This window comes from Triticum aestivum, chromosome 4B (genome assembly GCF_018294505.1).
Source record: "Triticum aestivum cultivar Chinese Spring chromosome 4B, IWGSC CS RefSeq v2.1, whole genome shotgun sequence".
Classification (NCBI taxonomy): Eukaryota; Viridiplantae; Streptophyta; class Magnoliopsida; order Poales; family Poaceae; genus Triticum; species Triticum aestivum.
Genome location: NC_057804.1, coordinates 481,651,595 through 481,662,526, shown reverse-complemented (window position 1 = coordinate 481,662,526; position 10,932 = coordinate 481,651,595).

The window sequence follows — 10,932 nt, the reverse complement described above, 5'->3', positions numbered from 1 at the left end:
ACACTTGTTGTGATTGACCCTTGCGGGAGTAATCCCATGTGTTTCTAATGATATCTCGAGAAATATGAGATAAGGTGAAGAGGAGTGGGGTGTGGTGGTGGTTGGTGGTCGGACTGAGCGGAGGTGGGGATTATTAACGACGCGGCAGCGGCCACCATGCCAGTTTGTTCCAGAGGCTTCCTTTCTTAATTGCTCAACAATGAGGTTTGTTGGAGATAAGGATGAACGAGGGAAGGCCTTGTCTGCAAATGTGGTGAGGGGTGCGGGTATCTTTTAGTTTAATTTCCATCCGTCAGATATAGATTGGACGGTCTATATTGCAAGATGGCACACGTACCATCATCACCAACTCGGTTTTTTATAAGAGAAGAAATATAAGTATGGAGATACAAACGTATTATTGATACTTGCTTCCGTAAACTAGCATCTACATTCTATTCAACGCGTCGACATGTGGGGCCTTAGCACAATGACTTCTCGACTGTGTAAAACAAAGATTTTCCCTTCACCGACAAGGAGGGGGTGATGGCGGCATGCTTTTTGGCTTGCTCTAGTCCTAGTAGTCATACTAGGTGGTCTAAGCACGTGTAGATTTATTCTTTTTCACATCTCATGTTCGCCGTACTGCCACTGTCGGATTTTGGGTTCCGGCAGACCCTCTAGATTCCAACACTGGGGTGCGCACGGAGATTTCGCCCTCTGCCTACCTGCGCCTCACCGCCTCGCTATGATCTAAGCAATCAAAGGAACAGCACAAGAGACATAGAGTTTATACTGGTTTAGGCCACCATTGTGGTGTAATACCCTACTCCAGTGTGTGGTGTGGTGGATTGCCTCTTGGGATGATGATGGACAATACAAGGAAGAACAGCCTCGCGAGGGTCTGTTCTTGGCTGGTGCGATGAACTACCAGGGGAGTTCAGTCGCTCTCTCTACTGGTTTCCTGGTGAGGATCCGATCCCTCTACCTTGTGGGTGGCTAGTCCTATTTATAGGCAAAGGCCCTGGGCCTCTTCCCAAATATTGAGCGGGAAGGGCGCCAATAATTGGCCATTTTGAAGGGGAACATCTAGTACACTTTCCCTGACTAAAGTTGGTCCTCGCCTGCCAAAGGCTCTGGTGGTGATGCCGGCTTGGGCTCCACGATGACCTCCATCCTGCCGTTCTGCTGGTCTTGGTCTTGTTGCACCGAAATGGATGCCTTTGCTTGATGCTCTCGCCTGCGCTTGCTCCCTATACACCAAAGAGGAAAGAAGGACACTGCGCAGGCTGGCGCCCGCCTGGCGCCCTTGGTCGTCATGGCTTGTGTCATGGGCACCTCGTGAGGTACCCTGCCTTGATCTCTCCGCCTCCTCACGAGCCAGCCTGACGAGGCCGTGCCTGAGGAAGCCTCCTGTCGTCCGCCCTGCGAGGCTTGGCCCCTCGCGAAGGTCTTGAGCTCGTGCTGAAGAAGATGGGCTGCGCTGGGCTGCCCCTTGAGCCACGCCGCAAGCCGCAGGAAGGCAAGTCTAGGGACCCTCGTTCCCAGAACGCGGACAGTATCCCCCGGGCCCAAGGTGCGCCCGGACTTGGCTGAGCAGAGAAGCGAAGGGGCAAGTGTGAAGCGCCGCGGGCCCTAACAGCCTGCGGCCTTGGGCGCCGTGTGGCGGTGATTGGACGTGGGCGGCTTAGCAACTGCGTGAATCGACAGAAGAGCAGCATCCGCCTAGGCTTTGCTTCCCTTGCTTCCTCCGATCATTGTCCAGATCTCCTTTCTTGCGCCCTTCCTCTCTGCCTCCAAAATCTCCAGATCTACTTCGACCGCGTGCCCTAGCAAGACATGGCGCCTTGCCAGACTCCGGCCGAAGCTTGGTACTCGCCCGCCCGTGACTCGCCGAACATGTCGGAGACGAGCCTCGCCCTGATGCGCCGGTTGGTGGCGGCACAAGGCATCGACGGGGCAAAGGTGTTCAAGGCCGGCTCCGATCTTCCTGAGGGCTAAGGGAGCACCTTCTATCCGCTCTTTGTAAGCGCCATCGCTGCCGGTCTGGTGCCTCCTTTTTCTGAGTTCTTCCTCTCCATCCTCCGCCATTACATCCTTCAAGCTCTGCACCTCCACCCCAACTCTGTTCTTCTTCTGGCGATCTTCGCCTACTATTGCGAGGCTCACGTCGGAGTGCAGCCCTCGGTGGCCTTGCTGCGCCACTACTTCTCCCTCCGGCCTTCTTGTGGTCCCCTCTCCGCGTGCGCGAGCTTCGGCGCGTATGGCAGCTCCAACGCCATCTCGAAGCCCGGGAAGAGGATTGAGGGCTACAGGAGCAAGTGGATTATGGTAGATGCTGGACGCATCCACCCTCGACTGATTCTACCCACGAAGCAGCCCACGAGCTCCGATAATTGGTCTCGCGCGGAACTCGTGGACCCCCGCGCGAAGCCGGTGTTGGAGAAGATGGTTGCGGATCTGAGGCCGGCCAACATGGCGGCGGCGAAGCTGACTGGTGCGTCGCTCCTGAGGAAGTTCCTGGAGCACCAGGTGGCCCCGCTTCGTAAGTACTCGCTTCCGCTGTGGAGGCCCCGCCTGAGCCCCGTGGTCTTGGCCGACGAAGATCTAACCGCGGTCCTCCAGTTTTTGGTCGGAGGAGACGTGGCGAGGCTGGAGGGCGCCCCTGTACCCCTGTTCCTTCGGATAATTGGGAGCACGTGGTGGAATCCATGCCCGTCTTCAATGGGACGGGCCCATGCCCTCTCAGGTTCCCGAGGACCTGGCGGCCCTGGCGACGGTGAATGTGTCCTCCAGTGACTCCAGCAGAGAGGAGGAAGAAGAGGGGCAGGAAGAAGGGCTTGACTCTGAGGCTACCGATGGGGAGTCGAGAGCGCCCCTCCCCCGGTGCAGGTCCCACGCTCTCCGCCTCTCACCGAGCAACGACGACGAGGATGGCGACGAGCGGGGTGGCTAGAGCTTGCCCCCGATCCGGAAGAAGGACAGGACTGGGCTGGTCCCCCTCGGGTCTGCCCCGGCTCCGAGGCGACCCGCAGACACGCCTCCTGCTTCCGAGCCTCTCGAGGCTGATACCAGCAGCCGGCTCTCGGGCTTAAAGTACGGCTGGAGGTTGCTCGAGCTCACGAGCGGCGACTAGTAAGTGCTTGATTCTTGTTTTATTCCCTATTCTGTCGCTGAGGCTTGATGTCTGTACCTCTTGGCTAGGCTGGAGCCTGTGGCGAAGAAGCTGAAGGAGGCTCCTGAGGTTCCGTCCGGGGCAGCGCCTTTGCCCACGAAAGAAGGTGACTGCAAGGCACGGGCCTCTCCTGCCCGGTCGTCCTTGCGAGGCCTGTTGGAGCTGGCTGGGGCGAGCTCAGCCCCCATGGTCCAAGCGACTCCTGAGGTATCCTTGCCTGATGCCACCGCCACAACTGTTGGGGTGCAGCAAGTCCCGCCTGTGGTTACGCTGCCGTCCTCTCCTCCTACTCCACCAACTGCTGTCTCGCCAACCCCTTCCACTGTACTGGACCGTGCTGCTACTGAACTGGGCCAGCTACGGCAAGATCTTCTGGGCGCCGACCCTCGCTTGGTGGCCGGGCGCTTGGAGCTGGCTTCTGGCTGGATTCGCTCCGACAATTTGATTTGGGCGGCGCTGGTTCAGGCCTCGACAGCTTGCGACGAGCAGAAGTTGGCCATCGTTGAGGCGAAGGCGGCTCGCGACGTTGCCTTGGGGGAGGCAGCTGATGCCCAAGGTCGCTGCAAGGTGCTGGGAGAGCGAGCTGCAGGGCCTGCGGGACCAGCTTGCCAAGGAGGTCCACATTCGCCAAGAGAAGGAGGAGGACATGAAGGCTCGCGAGGCGGCCGTCAAGGACCAGGGCGTCAAGCTTAACAAGCGCCATGACCGCCTGGATGCACGGGAGCAGGAGTTGGAGGCGAGGAAGGTCGAGCTGGACGGCAAGGCGCGGGTCGTCGCTGAGGACCGCAAGGCCTTCACGGAGATGGAGGTGAAGGCTTGCGGCTTGCTGAGGACGCTTTACGATAGCGGCCTGGAGAGCCCGCTGGCCGGCGCCGAGGACGGCCCCGCCAAGCTGCTCCCCTTCCTGGTCCGTGCTCTTGAAGATGTCACCCTTGGCCTTGGCCCTATGGCCGAGGCCGAGGCGCGTGTCCTGTCTTCTGCTGCGCTGATACGGGTCCTTACCCATGTCTACCTTCGCGATCCCAATGTCGACCTCGACAACCTGCTGGAGCCAGCGAGCGGCGAGCTTGCCACTGCCGCAGCTGAGGCCATGAAGGGTCGTGCGGAGGCTCTGCTGGGGAAGTTCCGGGCCTTTAGCACCAAGCCAAAGCGAGGCGCTGTTGGTCCTGCAGCTGGCTCCGCCGCCAACAAATGACTCCATCGTGGCTCCTGTTCTGCTTTCAGCTCCTGCAACATGCATCATCCCTCGGGGAGGCGTTTAAACTTGTGTTTGGTGTAGTGATAACAGTTATGGACTGTAATATTTGCTTTTGAATTCCTTGAGATTTGCGCTCTTCCTACTTGCTTATGTTCTATGCCGGTAGAGCCCGGCCCCGCGCATACCTCAGCCGTCGTTAGCCTTTCGGAACTAAGGAGTGAGGGGATACGTGACCAGTTAGGCTCCTGAGTCGCGATACTCAGGAGTCCCCCTTGGCGCACGAATAGCAAGTAAGGAGGTGAGATGTGTGGGTGAATCTACCATTCTACGTCTGCAGAGCCCGGCCCCGCGCATACCTCAACCGCCGTTAGCCTTTCGGAACTAAGGAGTGAGGGGCTACGTGACCAGTTAGGCTCCTGAGTCGTGATGCTCAGGAGTCCCCCTTGACGCACAAATGGCCTTCATACCTTGGCTCCGCTCGGGAGGGACGCGCAACAAACCAGGCCCGAGGGGCCTCGCTGGGTGGTGTACGTCTGGGCGTGACCCAAGCGCAGCCCCCGTGCCCAGCCCCATCGCGCGTCACTCCCAAGGGGAGGCGTTGCGATGAGGCCAGACACTGAGCTCGGGGCTCCCTGAGGTTGATGCGGCCGGGGGCCACCCTCAGTTGTTTATCACCAGCGCGGAGCAAAGCGCTTCCGTATGTGTATGGGCATAGCCGCTCCTCAGCAGTGTTGTCAGCCAGCGCGGAGCATGGTGCTTCGACTGGTGCGTGGGAGGGGCTCCTCTCCGGGAGGAGCCCCCAGGGCGTGTACAGCCCCACCCTGACACGTGGCTGGCACGGTAGGGCATGAGGAGGTGTATCTGGGCACCCATGAGCCAACGCGGGACTCACGGGCCCTACCTCAAGGCGGGTTGCGCCTGGCACTGGCCTTAACTTGTGATGTGTGCCTGCAAATTTGCTAGATGCCGAGCTCTACGTCCTCGGGTCCCGACCCTCGAGCGAGTCTCAGCCGTCGCTGGTTGCCAGGGCGCGATGCCGTGGACAAAGCCAGAGGGTGAGGGTGGAGAGCCAGTAAAGAGCCTGAGTCGCGATGCTCAGGTACCCCCCCTTTAACGCGCAAGCTTGGTTAGATGCCGACGCTCTACGTCCTCGGGTCCCGGCCCTCGAGCGGGTCTCAGCCGTCGCTGGCTTGCCATGGACAAAGCCAGAGGTTGAGGGCTGGAGGGCCAGTAGGAGCCCTGAGTCGCGATGCTCAGGTACCCCCCCCCTTTAACGCGCAAGCGGCCGACATGAAGGAAGAAGAGGTGCCGCGGACAGGCATCAAATAACAAGCATGATGGGTCGAATGCATGGCCCGAAAATAAATGCAAGAGGGGTACATGCCGCTGGGTCTGACCCGAGCGACTTGGGGATGATGCAGCCCGAGGGGCGCCCCCAACAAGGTGAGCTAAAAGCATGAACAAAAGGGATACATGCCGCAGGGACGGACCCACGCGGCCTGGGAATAGTGCAGCCCTGGGGGCGCTCCCAGCTGGAAACGAAACTTGAAGGATGTCACCTGATAGCGTTGAAGACGAAGGGGTGTTGAAGCAGCGGACATCGTGGGCTGCGGAAGCTGATCCTCACGAGCCCCCAGGCCCAGGAGCCTCGGGAGGCTCAGGAGGTGCTGGTGGCTCCTCGCGAACCATCTCCATCTCCGCCAGGACTGCTGAACGCCTGGCCTCCTGAGCCTCCAGGATGCTTCCCATGAGGCGCTGGCGCACAGCAGCCGCGTTCGGCAAGCCGTAGGGCATGCGAACGTAGCTGTGGGATGGGCCTTCGCAGCGCCCCACGCATGAGGGCTAGAAGCGCTCCTGAGAGGCGGCTCGGTTGAGCCCTGGGATGTCGATGCAGACGTGCAGCCCACCATCCTCGCCTGGATGGGGAGCTGCGGCGGGTAAGCGGTGGCTGCCACTCATGACTCTTGACTCCTGCAACTCCTGCGTGATTTGACTGACGAACTCCTGAGGGTTTGGCCCTCCTTGCCTTGCTCCTTCCTGGGGGAAATGTGCTCTGAAACACGCCTCCAAGTGGTTCCCAAGCGCCTCCCTTGCGACCTTAGCAAGGTCGGTGGCCCTCCAGGAGGGAGCCCCTGAGCCCTGCCTGAGGAGGGCGCCGGGCACGCCTTCCTATGCGACAGAAGGAGGTGCCCCCTGAACAGGCGCAGACCCTGAGGGGCCTGCCTCCTGAGGGGTCGGGCCTGGCGATGTCTTCTTCTTCTTGGGAGCGGCCTCATGGAGCCTCCCGCTCCCGCGATCTGGGTCTTCAAGTGATGCGGCCTGGAAAGCTCGCTCCAGGGAGCACACTGCGTCTCTTTCTTCACAGGCCACCATGATGACTCCGCCACTTCCTCGCATCTTGAGGACGTTGTAGTCATGATGAGTCACGGCCATGAACTTGGCGAGGGCTGGGTACCCGAGGATGGCGTTGTATGGCAGGAGAATGTGGGCGACGTCGAAGTCGATGAGCTCGGTGCGACAGTTGTTTCACGCCCCGAAGGTGGCCGGGAGGCGAACCTGCCCAATCGGAACTGTGGAGCCATCGGTGACTCCGGAGAAAGGCTTGGTTGGCTGAAGCTGATCGTAAGGCACTTGGAGATTGTTGAATGTCTCTATGGACAGGACGCTGAGCCCTGCCCCACCGTCGATGAGGGTCCTGGTGACTTGCATGTTGCTGATGACTGGGGAGCAAAGCATCGGGAGGACTCCGGCTGTGGCCGCGCACTTGAGCTGATCCGATGAGCTGAACGTGATGGCGCACGCCGACCACCTGAGAGGGTGCGTGGCCTCGAGCCTGGGTAGGACTGCATTCACTTCGCGGGCGAACTGCTTGAAGATGCACTGAGAGGCTGGGGCTTGAGCTCCTCCCAGGATGTAGGCAATCGCTCGCGGCTCCTGGAAGCCCCCAGCCCCCTCGTCCTGATGATGGTCCTTGTTTCTCCTTGGTTGCGGCGGCAGTGGAGGGAGGCCTGCGTTTCCATGCGAACGATCCTCGCGAGGCTGATCCCTCCAGTCTCCCTCGCGAGGCTGGCCCTGCCAACGATCCTCGCGAGGTCGGTCGCGCCACCCTTGGCGAGGGCCGCGGTCTTCCCAGCGTCCTGCGTTTCTTCCTCCTCCTCAGTCGTAGCCTCGATCGTTGAGGTCTGGGCATCGGCCGGTCCTCCCTTCTCGCATGGGTCGAAGCTCTTGACATTCGTTGGTGTTGTGGGTGTGGAGGTCGTGGTACACACAGTACCGGTTGCCTTTGAAAGACTCTGGCTGGTCTCTGCCCCGCTTGGTGTCTGGCTCTGCCGCGAGCACGGCAGCCCCCTTGCGCTTAACGTCCTTGGCCTTGGATTTCTTCTCTTCTGGGTCTGCGGCTGGCAGCTCGAGGAGGGAAAGGCGCCCCTCCTCAGCCCTGGCGCACTTGGTCGCCAAGTTGAACAGCTCCAAGGAAGTGCACAGATCTTCATGCATCACCAGCTCCTCCTTCATCTTGATGTCGCGCACGCCGTCAGAGAAGGCTGAGATGATGGCCTCCTCAGTCACCTTGGGATTTTGAGACGTGCGTTGTTGAAGCGCTGGATGTACTTCTGCAGGGTCTCCCCTGGTTGCTGCTTGATGCGGCACATGTCGCTCACGGCGGGCGGCCGGTCGCGAGTACCTTGGAAGTTAGCGATGAAACGGGTGCGCATCTCGTCCCGGGAGGAGATCGTGCTAGGGGCCAGGTTCAGGAGCCAGGTACGGACCCCATCCTTGAGTGCCATGGGAAACCAGTTTGCCATGACCTTATCGTCCCCGTTGGCGGCTTCGATGCCCAGGTCATAGAGCTGGAGGAACTCCACAGGGTCGGCCGTGCCGTCGTAGCAAGGAGGCAGGTTTGGCTTGAACTTGCAGGGCCACGCGACGCTGCGCAGCTCGGTGGTGAAGGCGAGGCAGCCTGTTGTGGCCACGGGAGGCCTTGGGTGACGAGGAGCTTGGTCTTGCGGGTCCCCATGCGCTGCAGCTTGGAGCCGCGCAGGGTCTTGGCGTGCTGGAACAGGAGCGTGGTCGCAACGGGCCGGAGCAGGGAGCACTCGGGCAGCTTCTTGGGGGCGAGGGACCTCTTCGCAGCTCCGTTCTTGCTGTCTATGTTGTGGTGTCGGACGGGTGGGTTCCGTCCAGGGCCCACGCGCCTTGGGGCCAGGGCACCTTCTTGAGGGGGAGGCGGCCTGAGGCGCCCCCGGAGCTTCATTGCCCACTAAGGGCGGGGCGCGTGTTGTGCAGCGAGAGGATGGCGCGGGGGCCCCCTGCGGCGCGGGGGAGCCCCCTGCGGCGCGGACGAGCTCGGCGACGCGGTCAAGCCACTCTTCGTAGACATCGTCGACTGGGCGTAGCGCAGGAGCTCGTTTGCCGCGATGACGCAGCTCGAGCCTCCATGGCCGCGCGGGGCGCGCGGGACGAAGAACAGCCGAGGCGAGCGAGGCAATGGCAGCTCGGGCGCTTGCCTCATGGATGGATGCTGGGATGATGCTTGCTGCTCATTCCCCGCCGGGCCGGTGGCGGCGTTGACGGCAGGCGACGGGGAACATCAGGGGTGGCCGCCGACGGGGGCCGTCTGGGCGACGCGGGAAGCGAGAGCGGCTCGGCGCTCGGTGCGGGCCCGACGAGCGTCTGACATGGACGCGATGGTCGATGAAGAACAGGGCGGCGGAAGGCGAATTTCGGCGCACCCCTACCTGGCGCGCCAAATGTCGGATTTCGGGTTCCAACAGACCCTCTAGATTCAAACACTGGGGTGCGCACGGAGATTTCACCCTCTGCCTACCTGCGCCTCACCGAGTTGCTATGATCTAAGCAATCAAAGGAACAAGAGAAGAGACACAGAGTTTATATTGGTTCAGGCCACCATTGTGGTGTAATACCCTACTCCAGTGTGTGGTGTGGTGGATTGCCTCTTGGGCTGATGATGGACAATACAAGGAAGAACAGCCTCGCGAGGGTCTATTCTTTGCTGGTGTGATGAACTACTAGGGGAGTTCAGTCGCTCTCTCTACTGGTTTCCTGGTGATGATCCGATCCCTCTACCTTGTGGGTGGCTAGTCCTATTTATAGGCAAAGGCCCTGGGCCTCTTCCCAAATATTGAGTGGGAAGGGCACCAACAATTGGCCATTTTGAAGGGGAACATCTAGTACACTTACCCTGACTAAAGTTGGTCCTCGCCTGCCAAAGGCTCTGGTGGTGATGCCGGCTTGGGCTCCACGATGACCTCCATCCTGCCGTTCTGCTGGTCTTGGTCTTGTTGCACCGAAATGGATGCCTTTGCTTGATGCTCTCGCCTGCGCTTGCTCCCTATACATCAAAGAGGAAAGAAGGACACTGCACGAGCTGGCGCCCGCCTGGCGCCCTTGGTCGTCATGGCCTGCATCATGGGCACCTCGTGAGGTACCCTGCCTTGATCTCTCCGCCTCCTCGCGAGCCAGCCTGACGAGGCCATGCTTGAGGAAGCCTCCTATCGTCCACCCCGCGAGGCTTGGCCCCTTGCGAGGATCTTGAGCTCGTGCTGATGAAGATAGGCCATGCTGGGCCACCCCTTGAGCCACGCCGCAGGCCACAGGCAGGCAAGTCTGGGGACCCCCGTTCCCAGAACGCCGACAACCACGACTGTTGATGAATAGACGGTAAGTTATTCACGGGGAAACCCTTGTTGAGCGTGTTTGCGAGAGAGAGAGATAGATAGATAGATAGATAGAGAGAGAGAGAGAGAGAGAGAGAGAGAGAGAGTGCAGGTGTGATATGTTAGAGACTGAGGCAATGATAATAGATTCTTTGTGTCTATGTGTGTGGAGGATAGAGAGATACATGTACATGGGGCTTTGTGTTGTGTAACGTGGAGACACATATACTTAATTAGAGAGTGAGTGTGTGAGATACACATGCGGACATGGGGAGATATGAGGATCCAGATAAATGGGTGTTTGTGCGTGTCTATGTGTGTTTGTGCACGCGTTTGTGTGTGAGAGGGAGAGAGTGTATGTGGAGTAGAGAGACCACTGATGATGTAAACCTAGTATAAGGGAAGTGGGAATGGTGTGACATGTGTAGTAGCGGGATAGCACGGGTGCGGGCGGGGGGAGAAGACTATTTGGAAGAGACATCGAGTGTGTGTGTGTGTGCGAGAGGGGTGTGAGAGCGAGAGAAAGAGAGAGCTAGCGACGGAGAGAGATAGAGAGGAAGAGAGGGGGTGAGAGGGGTCGTTTGTGTCCATAAATGGCGTATAGATAGGGAGACAATGTTGATGTTGTCCGAAATTGGCCTATGAACGGAGACGCAAGGGAAGCGAGTTATCGTGTGTGTGATAGGGACTTCATGAGAGATCTAGAATTGATGGTGTAGAGAACAATGTGCGAAATCGAGAACGATTATACATTAGGGAGCTATGCAAAGAGTCACGACATATATGTATACAGGGAAGGAGCTGGGGCGGGTCCGCATGTGGCAGAGGTAGAAAGAGGAGAGTGGTGCACAAGGAGACAAAGTGTGCTTGTTTGCAGTGGGGGTGGTGTGTGAGGTGAGTGGGCG